At 37.0% G+C, this 15643-nt stretch overlaps 1 protein-coding gene across 2 annotated transcripts in view; it reads left to right on the top strand.

Annotated features, from left to right (window-relative positions):
* Nucleotides 1-11710: 11710 nt before the first annotated feature.
* EPB41L5 (erythrocyte membrane protein band 4.1 like 5) overlaps nt 11711-15643 on the top strand; it is a 127398-nt gene continuing 123465 nt past the window's right edge. For both annotated transcript variants that reach the window (XM_031959944.1, XM_031959945.1), the window contains exon 1: nt 11711-11943. The gene's annotated coding sequence lies outside the window, so the exon portion shown is untranslated. The remainder of the gene's footprint in view (nt 11944-15643) is intronic.

Genomic DNA, 15643 nt, shown 5'->3' with positions numbered 1-15643 from the left:
TCTGTTTTCAGATTAACCCTTCAAAATTATGAGTTCTGAAAGGCTTATTTAAAAAAAAAAATCAAGTTGCCAATGCTTTGTGCCTCCTATGATTCCTAAAACAGTGCCTTGCACATGATAGGCACTCTATAAATAATGATTGGTTGATTAGTTAACCAATTTATTGGTTAGCAATTAGTTGATTAGAGATCATATGACTATAATGGCCGAAGTTACTGAGTTCTGATAGGGCTATCAATCAGCTTTGTCAACACAGGCTCTCTTTTTGCTCTGAAGCCATTCTCTTTGGAGCAAAACCAAGACACATTTTTGAGGTACTTGATGCCAAAAATACCCTATTAGATATGTTGCCTGAGAAGTCTTCATTTGTAGCCCTGAATTAAATAGCAAAACCGGGGGTAATGTCTCCAAGTGCTAGATAAAACAGATTAGAATGTAATTAGAAAATATTTAACAAAATAAGTAAATATACAATAAAACATAGATAACATATTTTAAAATAAGCTGATATAGAGGTTTAGGACCTGTATAGATTAGTGACCCCCATTTCTATTTGAGTTTGAAATCACTTATCTAGTCCAACATTTGGCATTTTGCTGGTAAGGAAATTGAGGCCCAAACTTTCTCAAGGACATATAACTAGTCAGCAAAGTGAGGGTTCTACTACTTGTTGCTTCTTATGTATCTGCTAGACTATAGTTTCCAATGTTATCAAGGGAAAGAATGACAACATATGTCCCCACCCAAACCATGTCAGAATGTCCCTCTTTAAAATTCTTTCCTCTCCCTTTCATCTGATTTCATCATACAGTATAAAAAGCTGCAATAAATACTGCCAAAGGGATTTTCTTTAAATGCAGATCTGACATAACATTTCCCTACTTATTAAATTCCAGTAGTTTCCTATTTTTCTCCAGGATAAATTACAAACTTCTTTACTTAGCTTTTAAAGGCTCTCACAACCCAATTTATCTTTCTAGCTCTCTTCCATATCATTTCCCTTCCCATATTTCCATCCAATCAAAATTACCTTCTTTGACTCTCTTGCCAGAAATGCACTCTCTTCTCTTCTGCCTTATAGGATTCCCCTTCCTTCAAAATGCATTCCAAACATATGAAGTCTTCCTTAATCCCTTCAATTACTAGTGCCCTTCCCCTCATACTGTCAGTGTTAAGAGCAGTTAGATTGTCACAGTGGACAAAACCCGAGGCCTAAAGTCAGGGCTTCAGTTCAAATGTGACCCCAGACCCTTACTAGCTATGTCAGTGGTTCTTAAATTGTGTTCTCAGTATCTTCATGTTGTTAAAAAAAAAACTATTGAGGATCTGTTCAAAGAGTTTTTGTTCACATAGATTATATTTATAGCTATTTACTATATTAGAAATAAAAAATAAGTTTGAATTTCTAGGCCCTCTGAAAGGGTTTCAGAGACCCCAATAATTCTTTGGACTACACTTTGAGGACCACTGAGCTATGTGATGCTGGGGAAGTCACTTAATTGCTGTTTCTCTCAGTTTCCTCAATTGTAAAAAAGGGGATTAATAATAGCATCTACCTCCTCTGGCTATTGTGAGAATGAAATGAAATAATATTGGTAGAGAACTTAGCACAGTGCCTGGCAGGTAGTAGGTGCTTAATAAATGCTTATTTCTTTCCTTCCTTGTAAAGAATTTGTATTTATTCTATTTATATTCTATATACCCCACTTTCTCCCTCAAAGAATGTAACTTCTTTGCAAATAATGATTGTTTTATTTATTGTTGTTTCTATCCTCAGCATCTACCAAGGTTCCTGGAACATAGTAAGTGTTTAATACATGTTCATTGTTATGATTGAATTAATGAATAGAAAGGTCATTAAATGTTTACTATGTCTAAGCACTAGGGATATAATTAGCAAAGCAAGGCAGTCCTAGATGTCAAGGAATTCATGCTAATAATTGGGGGAAATGACATATGTAAGAGGTCAGTTTTAGGGCAGATGACAAGACCCAGAAGTCTGAAAGCAATTGAAGTGGCAAGTCCTGTAAGTCTTTAGGGTCCTTTGGCAAGCCAGATAGCAGTACCTGGGAATCTGTAGAATGTAACAACAAGCTAGAAGATGATGAGATCTAAAGGTCTTATGTCTTACTAGAAGAATTGATTGGTACAAAAGATGGCCATGTCTTTGGGAGTAGAATGTATCTACAACCACTGTACAGGTGGGAATGGCTTAAGGACCTATGTGAAATGGGGATTCTTGGTTCTTTCCAACAGAGTGACATGAACAGGGGCAGGGATCAGTGTCATTTTGCATAAATCAAAGTAACCTCTGTCTTTCAGTATCCAGATTTGCTACCTCAGTCATTTTATGTGTTTTGGATACCCAGATAGAAGTATTTTTCTCTCAAAACAGTAATTACTTTAACAATCCTTTTTTCATATCTCTACAGAAATTAGCCAGTGAAGTATTGATTGTTCTGTTAATTATTTTTGTTGATTATAGGCAGCCAAGTGTTGTAGTGGCTACAACACTGGGTTTGGAGTCAGGAAAACTTGACTGAATGAATTCTGCCACAGTCACTTACTAGCTGTGTAATATTAAATAAGTCACTTAACCTCTCAAAGACTCAGTTTCCTCATTTGGAAAATGGGCTTAATAATAGAACCTACCTTTGGGTTATAAGAATCAAATGGATTATGTATATAACCAACTTGGTAAACCCTAAAGCACTAAATAAATATCAGGAATTATTATCCCCTATATAAAAATCAAAATAGTAATATTGATGAAATTAACCCAATTTTACTTATCAATTTTAATAACCAGATGATGAGCTGACCCAAGAGAAGAAATCCTACCAGTCCCCATTTCCCTTTCCCAAATACTTTTCTTAGCAGTAATGTTGATCTTAGGAACATTCTGGAGTTGGATCTTCTGAATTAAGATGTGAAATACTATCAGTGGAGGTCTTTAAACAAAGACAGGTAATAATAAGCCTGTTTACTGGAGATAAGCACTTGATTTAGGAGTTTGTTTTGCTCCAGATTCTGATCTTCTAAAATTTCCGGGTGACTCTTCCCCTGAAATTCATAGATTATATGAATGTACTTGAACAAGAGGGAATCTTCCCTCTTGCTTTTCTTTCCCTAGGCTTACTTCTTCTTTAGGACTTAATATGAATTGGTTTAATGTATTTCAGGAGTTACTTAGTAAAACTGCACTGTGAGGTTGAGATAAATCTCAAATGAGAGAATTCTAAACACGGTAGTCCCTGGATGAATGTCTAGATAGATAGGACCCTAGAAATCATCCAATCTAAGAGTCTTAACTTCTTAAAATTTTTAACTTTGGCAGTCTGGTGAAACAAATGGATCCCTTCTCAAAATAATGTTTTTAAATGCTTAAAAAAAAAACAAAACAGATTTATAGAGGAACCAATTATATTGAAGTACAACTATAAAAATTAATTTTCAGCTGAGGCAATGGGGTTAAATGACTTGCCCAGAGTCACACAGGCAGGGAGTGGTAAGTGTCTAAGGTCACATTTGAATTCTGGTCCTCCTCACTTTAGGATCCGTGCTCTACCCACTATACCAACTAGTTGCCCCAGATTGTGTATTTTTAAATGCAACTATATGAACCCTAGGTTAAGCACTTTTGTCCTCTGACAATTTTTTGAAAGAGAAAACTAAGGAACTATCATGTGAGATTATTTCCCTAAGTTCCCGTGAGAAATAACCAGCAGAGCTCTTTCTAAGGATGATCTGGGCCTGTGTAAATATAAAGCCCAAACTTCTATCTCCTTCCAGATACTGGCTGCCAGAAACTCATCTAAATAGACGATGAGCAAAAGCTCCAGACCTTTTATTATAAACAGATGGCCACTGAAATCTCTGCTGATGCTTTGAATGATGAATGGAAAAGTTATATGGTATATATTAGTGGTGGGAAGGACAGAAAAGGTTTGCAGGGTTGGTTTTTTTTTTTTTTTTTAATTGATATTTATTTTACTCTCAATTATATGTAAAATGAATTTCAACATTCCTTTTTTTCAGATTTTGATTTCTACATTCTCTCCCTTTCTTTTTTCCTCTCATACCTCAGTGAGAAGGCAAGCAACCTGACATAGATTATATATGTGCAGTCATGCAAAACATATCTTCATGTAAGTCCTGGTGTGAAAGAAAACACAGACAGACCCCTCCCCCTCACAAAAAAAAAAAAATCTGCATTCAGGCTCCACCAATTCTTTCTCTGAAGATAGACAACACCTTTTATTATCAGTCCCTCAGAATTATCTTAGATCATTGTATTGCTGAAAATAGCTAGGTTATTTATAGTAAATCATCATGCAATGTTGCTGTTACTGCATCAGTTCACTTTGTATCACTCTACATCAGTTCATGTATATCTTTCTCGGTTTTTCTGATAGCATCCTACCAGTCATTTCTTATAACATTATAGTATTCCGTCACAATCATATACAACAACTTATTCAGCTATTCCCCAATTGATGGACATTCCCTCAGTTTCCAGTTCTTTGCCACTACTAAAGGAGTTGCTGTAAATATTTTTATACATATTTTTTGCTTTTTATCTTTTTAGAATACAGATGTAGTAGTAGGGTTACTTAGTCAAAGGATATTGGAGGATATTTTAACTCATGGATGTGACTCTTTACTTCTCATTAAGGTCCATTCTTGCTGTCACCTTAGGAAAACCAGGAAAAGAAAATATAAACTTCTTCAGAGTTGTAATGTGGATGCTAATCTAGGTGATCTCCATTTGGTTACTGTGGAGAAAAATAAGAATGATATACATGAACTGAAAAATATTACTGTGCCATGTCACATGGTATTAGCAAAATCTGAAACTTTCCAAATTATACAAAGAAATCTATAATAAATAATCTAATAATATCACGAGAAAGTCCCTAAATGAGGAAGATAAGAAACCTAGGAACAAAGCTCTTAATATTCATCATCTGGTGACCTTCCATGTTTGGCAGCTGAAGCATAAAATCTTCACTCTAAAAAAATCACCATAACAGCAAAGAACTGGAAACCAAGTGGATGCCCATCAGTTGGAGAATGGCTAAATCAGTGATGGTATATGAATGTTATGGAATATTATTGTTCTGTAAGAAGCGATCAGCAGGATGATTTCAGAAAGGCCTGGAGAGACTTACATTAATTGACGCTAAGTGAAATGAGTAGAATCAAGAGAACACTGTACACAGCAACAAGAAGATTATGTCATTATCAATGTGATGGACTTGGCTCTTTTCAACAATGAGGTGATTAAGGCCAATTCCAATAGATTTGTAATAGAGAGAACCAAATGCATCCAGAAAGAGGACTATGGGAACTGAATGTGGATAACAACACTGTATTTCAACCTTTTTTGTTGATGTTGTTTGCTTGCTTGTTTTTTTCTTTTTCATTTTAATCTGATTTTTCTTGTGCAGCATGATAAATGTGGAAATAAGTTTAGAAGAACTGCACATTTTTAACCTACATTGGATTACTTGCTGTCTAGGGGAGAGGGGGCAGGAGAGAAAGGAGGGAGAAAAATTTAGAACACAAGGTTTTGCAAGGGTGAGTGTTGAAAAACAAAAAAACTATTATCATAAAAAAAATAAAACTAATAAAAAAAATTGGGGAAAAAAAGAAGTCACTATACCAGAACAAGGAAGAAATAGAATGTGGTATGGTTTTGGTTAAGTGAATGAAAGAGGCTGAAGCAAAAATATCAAGAAGAGACTAAGAGACATAGACTTGTCTTTACTAAGAGATTTCCCCTTTACATCTGAATCTAACCAAAAATAAAATTTATAAGTGTATTAGAAATATAATTTTTAAATTAAATAATTTTGTTTAAAAAAAAAGGCACAGTGTCAGTATTTATACAAATTGAACCCCACCCCCACCCCAACATAGTGTTTTTTCCTCTGTACCTTGCTGCTCTTAATCAAATGGCTTCCTGAGAGAAGCCAGACAGTGCCAGGACCCCTCAACATGAATCACTGGAATACTTTTTGCCACTGAAGTCAAACAGAAAGTTAATGTAGCCAAAAGAGTGTGGTAAAATTTTCAATGGTTTTCCTCTTAAAAGGATTTTCTAACAGATGTACTTACCATTTTAGATTAATTTTCTCAACCCATGCCCTTCATTAAACTAATCCTCTGAAATCTTATCCTGGTGAAATAGTGATCCTGGGTTCTTCTTTTTATTATTATTAAATTTACAAAATTAAAGCTTCAAAAAAATTAAAGCTTCATTGAAGCTTTTAAAAAATATATTACAATCATTTGCTATTGTTAATGAATCTTCCTTTAGAACAAAATAAAAAGAATTTTTAAAAATGTTTACAACTGATGATTGTGTTTGACAGAACAGAGAGTAACTCACACTCATAATCCTCCCTACTCTCTAGAGAAAGGAAGTTGGTACTTCCCCTCTTCTCTTTTCCTGGACTAAGATCTGTCATAAAATCCATATATCTTATTGAAACTTGGGATCTCTTGCTATTTCCATTGCCCAGTTTTGTGATCACTTCTTCCCATGTTTATTCTCCCTCTCATTTCTTTCTCCTCACCTCCTTTTCCATTTCTTACTTGGGGAACAATAACCAAAACAACATCAGGTAAGACATTTTCCAAATAACTAACTGGGAAAACAGTTGAAAGGATCAAAGCAAATAATGCCTGGGGAAAATGCTTTGAAAATTTAAGGAGCTATACAACTACAAGGTGATAATATAATCATTATTATTGTAGAGCTGTAGGCCTGCCAGCTGGGATAATATTCTACCTAGTGACTGGTTAAGAGTTAACAAAGTTGCTGAGAACTGGGATCACTGGCACATTGTGGAATACTATGAATACCATTAAGCAATACTTTTCTCTTTAGTGCCTACCTGGATCTACCTTCCAACTGGCAAAGCTCCAAAACAAAGCTCAGATGAAAGAAAACAAGCATTTATTAAGCACTATTGTGTGTCAGGCACCATACTATATATTGGGAACATAAGAACAAAAATGAGATCTACCTTCAATGAGCTTACATTCTAATAAAGGTGACAACATATATTGGGGGAGAGGGGATCAGAGAAGGGAAGTTTTGTCTGCCAAGTCAAAGGAAAGAAAATCATATCATATAAAAACCATATCACAGTTCATTGTTATGCCCAGAAGCAATGACTGTGGGAAGGGAGTCAAGCCTTAGGTTTGGGTCACTCCTTCCCCATTAAAGGATAATGATCAGGAGCATAGCTTGAACCTAAAATTATTTCTCTAGACTAAAAATATGGAGGAATAGATAGGTGTAATTATAAACCAGTACCATCTCTAGTCAGAATGACTAGCCTCATGGCCCTAAGCTCCTATTTGTTTCCTAATAGGACTCAAAATCTTTCTGGGAGAAGAATGGGCAGAGGAGACTTATCTTAAATGCTTCCCTTCAAGCCACATCTAGACAGACCTTGTGGACACATTTAAACTACATGGACAATACACATATACCCTATACTGTAATTACAGAGTTAACTCATTCAATAAATAAGGCAAGAGAAAGAGAGCTGAGAAAGGAGAAAAGGAAAAAATACAAAGAGAAAGAAAACCACCCTTATGATAAGGTAGAGAGAAACTTCATAATCAGATGGCTGTAGCCCTGGAAAAAATTAATAGATGGGAGAATTTTTTCCTTAACTCCATCACACCTTGCCTACCAGTCCCTTATGACATTTTCAAAGCTTACTCAGCTCTCTAGGCTCCTGGGCATCATATAAACTGATGATAGACTTAAGGCTCTATCCATTCTGTGTCTGGACTTTTACATGTGTTATCTTCCCTAATGAGTGTGATCTCCTTGGAGCCAGTACTATCATTCCTTTTTCTATTTGTATCCTCAGTGCTTAGCACATAATAAGAACTTAAGGTTTTTTTTTGTTTTGTTTTGTTTTTTTAAATTCTTATTCATTCTGCTATTGCTTCCAGTAAAAATGTGAATTCCTTGAGGACAAGGAGAATGATTTTTGTATTCTTAACACAAAGAAAAGTGCCTTTCTTATAATAGACTCTAAACAAATATTTGGTGAAATGTTACTCCAGATGAGTACAGATTGAAGGGTCCAGATCAGTACAGATCACTGAACAATGGATGCATCTTCTTGGACCTCTATGGCATAGCTGAAGTTTGTCTTTGGGCTGCCTCTTTTCTTTTTTGGTTTAGTAACCCCCTTAAATTTGGTCTCTCAGGCAATACTCACCATACTCTGGATCATTCAAATCTAAATTTTCATTTATTTTGGTTGAACCCATATATGACAACTTGTTCAACCACAGTTTCTATCATTTGTTTTAAAATGAAGACACTGAGACTGGGAGGTTTTAACTGAAAGACCTGGGGCTCTAATCCAGGGTCTATTGATCCCAAAATGAGTGCCTTCCTTCCTTCTTCCTCTTTCTTCCCTGCTACTTTTTTCCTTTCTGTGGCTCTGTATCTGACTGAAATCCTCCATCCCTCTACTCTTTACACGCACTTTTGCAATTCTGTTCTTCTCCCTCTTAACTATTCCACATGGATGTTTTGAGAGTATCAGCTCACTACCTAATTTCCCACTAAATGTCTTAATCCATTGCTAGACATATCACAGTTCATCAATCTAACAGCAAAAGCAATTGAGACATGAAATGACATATATAACAAAGAACAGATCAAGGAATAAAACATTTTTTTGCGTTCATACTTAATCCTCCTCAGTAGTTACAGAAATTGGAGGGAATTCAACATAACTAGTTTCTTTTGTAAGCCTATATATTTTATTTTATGAATTTAAAAAACATTATTCTTAAAAAAGAGTTTATGGAATTAGACTATAATCCCCCACTACCAACACAACAGGAAGGGACAATTAATCTTAGAATCATAGACCATGTGATAATTCTTAGAATGTGGTGGAGCTGGAATCCCTTTAACATGCTGGAGAACAAATACAAGTTCTTCCTCCTGTTCTGTCAGCATCAAAATGACACATATATGGTGACATGACTGCTGTTCAATCTTCTCTCTGCCTTCAAGTATACCTTTGAGCCCTATTGCTTTCCAGAAATTTTTTTTTAAACCCTCTACTTTCTAGCACCAATCATAATCCTCATCTGGTGAAAGCACAGCTCAAAATCATGTACTATGGAAAATTAAACACACCAATAAAACCACTTATCTTGGATTTGAACATTTTTTTTCAATTATCAAGCATTTATTTTTGTTCACTTTCCTCCCTCCAACAGATTCAAAGAAAAATTAGGAACAAAACACTTGTTAACAAATATGCATATTTGAACAAAGTAAATTCTTGCATCAGTCACATCCAAAAATGTCTCATTTTTGTCTTGAGTCCATTATCTTTCTGTCAGGGTATGGATAGCATATTTCATCATAGATTGTTTGGGATTCTGGTCAATTGCTGAATTGATAAGAGTTCTTAAGTCTTTTAAAGTTGTTTTCTCTTTACTATGTATTGTGGCTCTTATAAATTGCTCTCCTCCTGCTTACTTCACTCTGCATCAGTCCATATAAATTTTCCTAGGTTTCTTTGAAAATGTGCTTTTTGTTATATCTTAAGGCATGATAATTTTTCATTATGTGATAATTTTTCATTATGTTAATATAGCCATAATTTGTTCAGTCATTCTACAATTGATGGGAATCTCCTTAATTTCTAGTTCTTTATTAGAAAAAAGTGCTATATTTTTGTACATATATATTTTCCCTCTTTGATCTCTTTGAATATATTTACATTGTCTTAATGGTTTGAATGACTATCTTATATACCTTCCAGTTAGATTACTAAACTGTTGAAATCATTTCAAAAATATTCATCATAACATCTGGTATATAGTAAATGATTATTTTTGCATATGGAACATCATGTGTACATGTTTCTTCATGGATTGTATCAATTTTGGGCAAATAACCCAATCCTAAAAATAAATATGTGCTCAATTGCTGAATGTTACATGTATCAGTGGCAGAGTGCTAGATTCTAATTTGAGGAAAAAATTTTAAAAAGGGATAGTTAGAAAAGATCTTAAGGATTATCTAGTCAATATTACAAAAATTAATTAAGTACTTATGTTCAAGTGATTGCACTATACATGGGTAGCACAAATATAGAAATAAAACAATCCCTGCTCTCAAAGAAATTCTACTAGCTGCAGAGATTCTTAATCTGTAATTTGAACTTTCAAAAGCTATCTTTTCATAATCATATTTCAAGAGGATTGGTTTCTTTTATTTTGTGTATTTAAAAACATTATTCTGAGCATAAGGTTTTATCTGCCTAAGAAATGGGTCTATGACTCAAAAAAGATCAAGAACCCCTGTACAACATGGATGTAACATTTACATAGACAAATATAAGCTAAATAAAGAGGAAGAGAATACCAATAACTGGATAGAGCAGAAAGGCTTTGAGAAGAAGGTTTGGTATTTGACTGAAACCATGAATGAATTTATGGATTCTAAGAATCAGGGAATAATTCAGTGCATTTTAGGGTTAGGAGACAACATTCTGGGCAAAGGATATAAATGGAAGATACAGTCTAGTAACATAATAGTGCAATATGACAGTCTGGCTATCATCTTACTCCTTTGCAGAAATGAGAGATATGAAGGTATACATTTCTACTATTTTTTAGACTTAAAATATATATATATATTATATAATAAATAAAAAGATATAATATATAATAATATATTACATATATTATATTATACATAATATTATATATGCATTATATTATATTATTGCATATATCACATATTATATTATACATAATATTATACATGTAATACATAAATATATTATATGTTATTGCATATTATTATTATATTATATTCATATATTCATATTATATATATAATATATTATTAACTAATATATCATAAATTATTTATATATATTATATTTATATTTTATATAATACATTTATATATTATATATATATTAAATATATATTTTTATATATAATACATTATATTATATATATATATATAATAGATAGATAGATAGATAAGTTCTGTTTATCCTGGTTCCTGTTTTTTTTTCTCTTCTGTCTTTAAAACAATAATCTTAGTTCTATCTAATTATTTGTTATCTGGCTTGATCAGATGTTGGGTATTGGGATACCTGGTATGAGATATGGTGATGTTTTGCTAAGAGAGAGACACGGTTAAAAACCTAATTTAAAAGGCAAAGAAGATGACAGCATACAGAGGAAGGCTGGGACCACCAGGCTGAGGAGTTTGCGGTTTATTTTCTGGACAATAGGGAGCCACCGAAGGTTTTTGGGGAGGGTCTTGATCAGCCTTGGGTCTGAAGAACCTCAGTTCTTCACTGAGGAGGATGGATTGAAACGGGGATAGAAGCAGGGCAGAAGCCAGTGATTGGGAGGCAAACTCAGAAGTAGTAGTACTAGAGCACCTTCCTCATTTTCCAGGTGAGGAATCCGAGTGCCGGTGGGAGGCGGACGCTTCCAGAAACACACAGTCCGGAGCCTTTCAGGTGCGCGTCCCCTCCCAGAATAGCCCCTTTAAATTGGAGACCCGAACGCTTCCCATGCCAGTGGGAGGTGTCCTGGGAAGTGTCCTTGCCCTTTTAAGGCGAGGCCCCGCCCCGAAGGCAGGGCTTGGGGAACTCCTTAAAGGAGCCGGGACGGTGGGGGGGGGGAAGGGGGAAGAGGCGCAGGTTCTCCCGGGGGGATTAACGTGTGCCCGTCGCCGGCCGGAGCCGCCATTTCCTGGAGTCCCTGAGGAGGAGCCTACGCCCCCAGCCCGCCCCTGCCCGGCCGGCCGGGAGCCCCAGCCTGGATCTGAGCGCGCGGGGCTCCCCGCCCCCCACCCCGCTCGAACCACCTCCTCGGACTGTGCGGAGTCGCGGCGGTGGCCGCTGCCACCAGGTGAGCAGAGAGCCGGGCCCCCGCCCCCGCCCGATCGGCCTGGCTGCCCTCCTGCCCGGCTTCTCCTTTCCCTGCAGTCCGAGCCAGCGGCCGGTCCGCCCCACTCCGCCACTACCGCCCTCGGGCTTCCCATTCTCAGCCCCCCCAGGTCTGCGACCTCTCCGTCCCTCCGACCCCCCTCCCCCTCGCGCTTCCCCAGACCTCCTCCGATTCTCGGCCCCCTCCGTACTCCCTCACCCCCTCCATCTCCCCCCGATGTCGCCTCCCTGAAACTCCCTTTCCGCTCCCGAGCCTGCCCTCGAAACTGAGGCGCCGGGGTAGCTCTCCTGGCCCTGCGGGCTTCCTTTGCGACTCTTTGCCCTTTGACTTCTCCTGGCGAAAGATTAAAAGACTGGTTGCGGGGCACCGCGTTTTCTTTGTCTTAGTCACTTTTGGGAACCCTTCCCCAGTGAGACCTCGCTGATAGCCCCCCCCCTCGCAGACCACCTCCCTTCCCTCGGTCCTTGCCTTTTGGGAGCGGTTTCTGCCCTCCCTCCCGCTCCGGGCTAGCTTTGTGCACGCTCGCATTCCTTTCGGACGCCTTCCCTCCTTTACATTGCAAAAGAGCCTTTGGGCCGGGCGTCCCCAGCCCCTACTCCGGCTCCGCCGCGCGCCGCTCTCTGCGGCCCGGCCCCGGTGCGGTGGGGGGCCTAGAGTCTGCTCTGCGCCCCGCAGGCGGGAGTCCCGGGGGGGGGGGGCGCCGCCGCGTGTCGCCCTTGCCAGTCCCCGATTCTCATCTCGCTGCTTTAAAGGGGAGTGGTTAGCGATCCTTGGAAACGGGAGCGGAGTTTCAGGTGTTTCTGGTGCTGCCTGTCCCAGCCGTGAATCTCCCTCTGTTTCCGTAAACAAAGGCTGTGATGTCCCTAAGGGGAGAAGCCGGATTAATATTCCTGCTGTGCTCGGTCACACTCCCGTCCCTCCGGAGCCTGCTGACTTCTGGTTAGACTTAGTAAGCCGGTCTGTTTATTAGCTTTGGAAACTGCCTCTACAAGGGCGCAGTTTCTTATTTGTATATAGTTATTGTCAACTTTGGCAAAAGGGGACGTTGCTGATTGGATTTTTTTTTTTTTTTTTAACAAAATGGGCTTATCACGATTGCATTTGGTCTTCTAATAAAATTCTCAGCTGTGATAATGACATTTAGTGGTAGGCGAGTTTTAAAGAAAACGAGGTGGTCAGCAAGAGCTTTATTTTTATTTTTTTCTCCTTTATGCTCTATGCTTCCTGAATGACCGTTGAAATCCTCAACTAACAAGTTTTTTGTTTTTTTTTTAATATTTACTGTGGAGGAAATTTGACTTCCTTTAATCTCCGTTCTTGCTCATTAGATGAATTAAATTTTGTATTTTAAAAAAGAACTTTATGCAGTCTTGAGTCCAGGTTTTAAAAAATGAATGTCTTCTTAAAAAAAGATCATAGATCCTTTCTAATGGAGCTAAAAAAGTTTTCCCCTATTAGAATAGTGAGTTATTTAAGTGCAGAGACTGCCATACTTTCTCATTCTTTTGATATTTCCCCTAGCTACCTCCCTCTTCTTGACAAACTTTGGTAACTCACTTTTTAACACTTGGCAGTTTGACTTCTTCTGGATGTACCCCTAGTTTCTCAAAATGCCACCAGGGACTTCTTACTTATAGTAGCTGTATTTAGTCATCCTGCTCCCTGACCTCTCAGTAATGTGTGTAATTATTGACCACTCTCTCCTTGAAATTCTTTTCTTTTTCTTTCTGAGTCAGTGAAACATTTTTTTAAATCCCCTGCTAAGTGCCAGGAACTGTTAGATGTCAAGACAGAAATAAACCTGCCCCTATCTTCAAGGAGCTTTTACATCCTACGGGAAAACAATTAACATAAATACAAAGTAAGGTGCCAGATGATTTTATGGGGGAGGGGGGGAAGAGGATGTGGCAATGATTTTTGGTAGATCAAAAAATATCTTATGTAGGAGGTAGTATTTTAGCTGAACTTTGAAAGAAATTTGGGATTCAGAGAAGTGGAAGTGCATTCCTGGCATGCAAAGGCATAGAAATATAGGATATGGGATATATGAGGAATAAAGAGACCAGTTTGTCTGGATCATAGAATGCATAAAGCCTAGTATTGTCTAATAAATCAGGGCAGGTAGATTGCAGCCGGGTTGTTGAAGGGCTTTAAATGCCACATAGAAGAGTTTATATTTGATCCTAGAAGCAATTGGGAGCTACTAGACTTACTGAGCTGGGAAATAACAGGTCAGATTTTTGTTTTAAGAGAATCACTTTTGCAGCTATGTGCAGGACAAATTGGTTCAGGGAGAGATTTAAGGCAGAGAAAAGTTAGGAAATTGGAATGGTTATGGCAAAAGTTGATGAGGGTCTGAAATAGGTTGATGGTTGTGTGAGAGGAGAGAAAAGGACTCTTAGAAGAGATACTGTGGCAACTAAATGAATTTGTGGCATGAGATAGAATGAAGAGTCCAGGCATTCAGTGTTTTGAATCTGATGACTAGAAAGTAAGTGGTGCCCTTGATGGGAGAAAACAGATAATGATTTCTCTTTTGGGGACATGTTGAATATGTGTATATGTATGTATGTGTATATGCATATGCTTGCCCATAGGACTGGTAGAGGGAGAACTGGGAAAGCAGTGTCTTATGTTATAGGTACGCTTAATAAATTTTTGTTCTATCTTCATGCCTCTTTCCAAATTCTCTTTTGGGGATAATCTTCCATTTTCATATCTTCAGACACCTCTGTGCTTAAATTTTCAAATCTTTAACTATGCATATCTTTTTTTTTTGTAACTCCAGATTCACAGCTCCACCTAATTGCTGATTACTTATATATCCGCCTACATATCTCATCATTATCTTAAACTTAATATTCCAAAGCAGACTTATTCTCCATGATACTATTCTTTTGACTTTATTTATGATAAATATTAGCTTCATAACTAGAATGGAATGGAATGGAAGAATAGAAACCTCAACGACATTCTTCTGATTGCTACTTTTGCTCTTGATTTCTCATCAGTTCTGTTGATTCTACTTCCCAAGTTAGTTTGTCCCTTTTTTTTCCTCTTCCCAGTGTCCCCACCTTAGTTTAGGCCTGCATCTGTCTCTTAGACCAGGGCTTCTTAAACTTTTTCTACTTGTGACCTCTTTTCACTTGAGAAATTTTTACATAACTCTGAGAATATATGCATATAAAATAGGTATACAAATCATAATTACTGATAATAAATTATAAAGAAATTTATTTTAAAATAATTCTTTGGTATACATGTAATTTTACCTTTTATCAAAGATGAAAGCAAATTTACATATTAATAAGATGGATGTGCTAGTTTATTTTTACCTAAAGAATTAAATCTTGGTGGAAAATTTGGTAACTTTTAATTATGTCATATATTTTTCTACCCCCACATTCTATATGACCCTATATGGGGTTGTTGTGACCCACAGTTTATTTATTTATTTTTTTTATTTAATAGTCTTTTATTTACAGGATATATACATGGGTAACTTTACAGCATTGTGACCCACAGTTTAAAAAGATTTGACTCAGATGGGAAGACTGAATGTAATATTCTGAGTTCTTTGTTAAAAAAACCCTTCTACATATAAATGATATAAATCACAGCATTGATTACTTTATCATACCTATATTCAGAAACCTTTAAT

The sequence above is a fragment of the Sarcophilus harrisii genome, chromosome 3 (genome assembly GCF_902635505.1).
Source record: "Sarcophilus harrisii chromosome 3, mSarHar1.11, whole genome shotgun sequence".
Taxonomy (NCBI): domain Eukaryota; kingdom Metazoa; phylum Chordata; class Mammalia; order Dasyuromorphia; family Dasyuridae; genus Sarcophilus; species Sarcophilus harrisii.
Note: the sequence above shows the minus strand (reverse complement) of the source record. Positions and strands in the feature narration are given on the sequence as shown.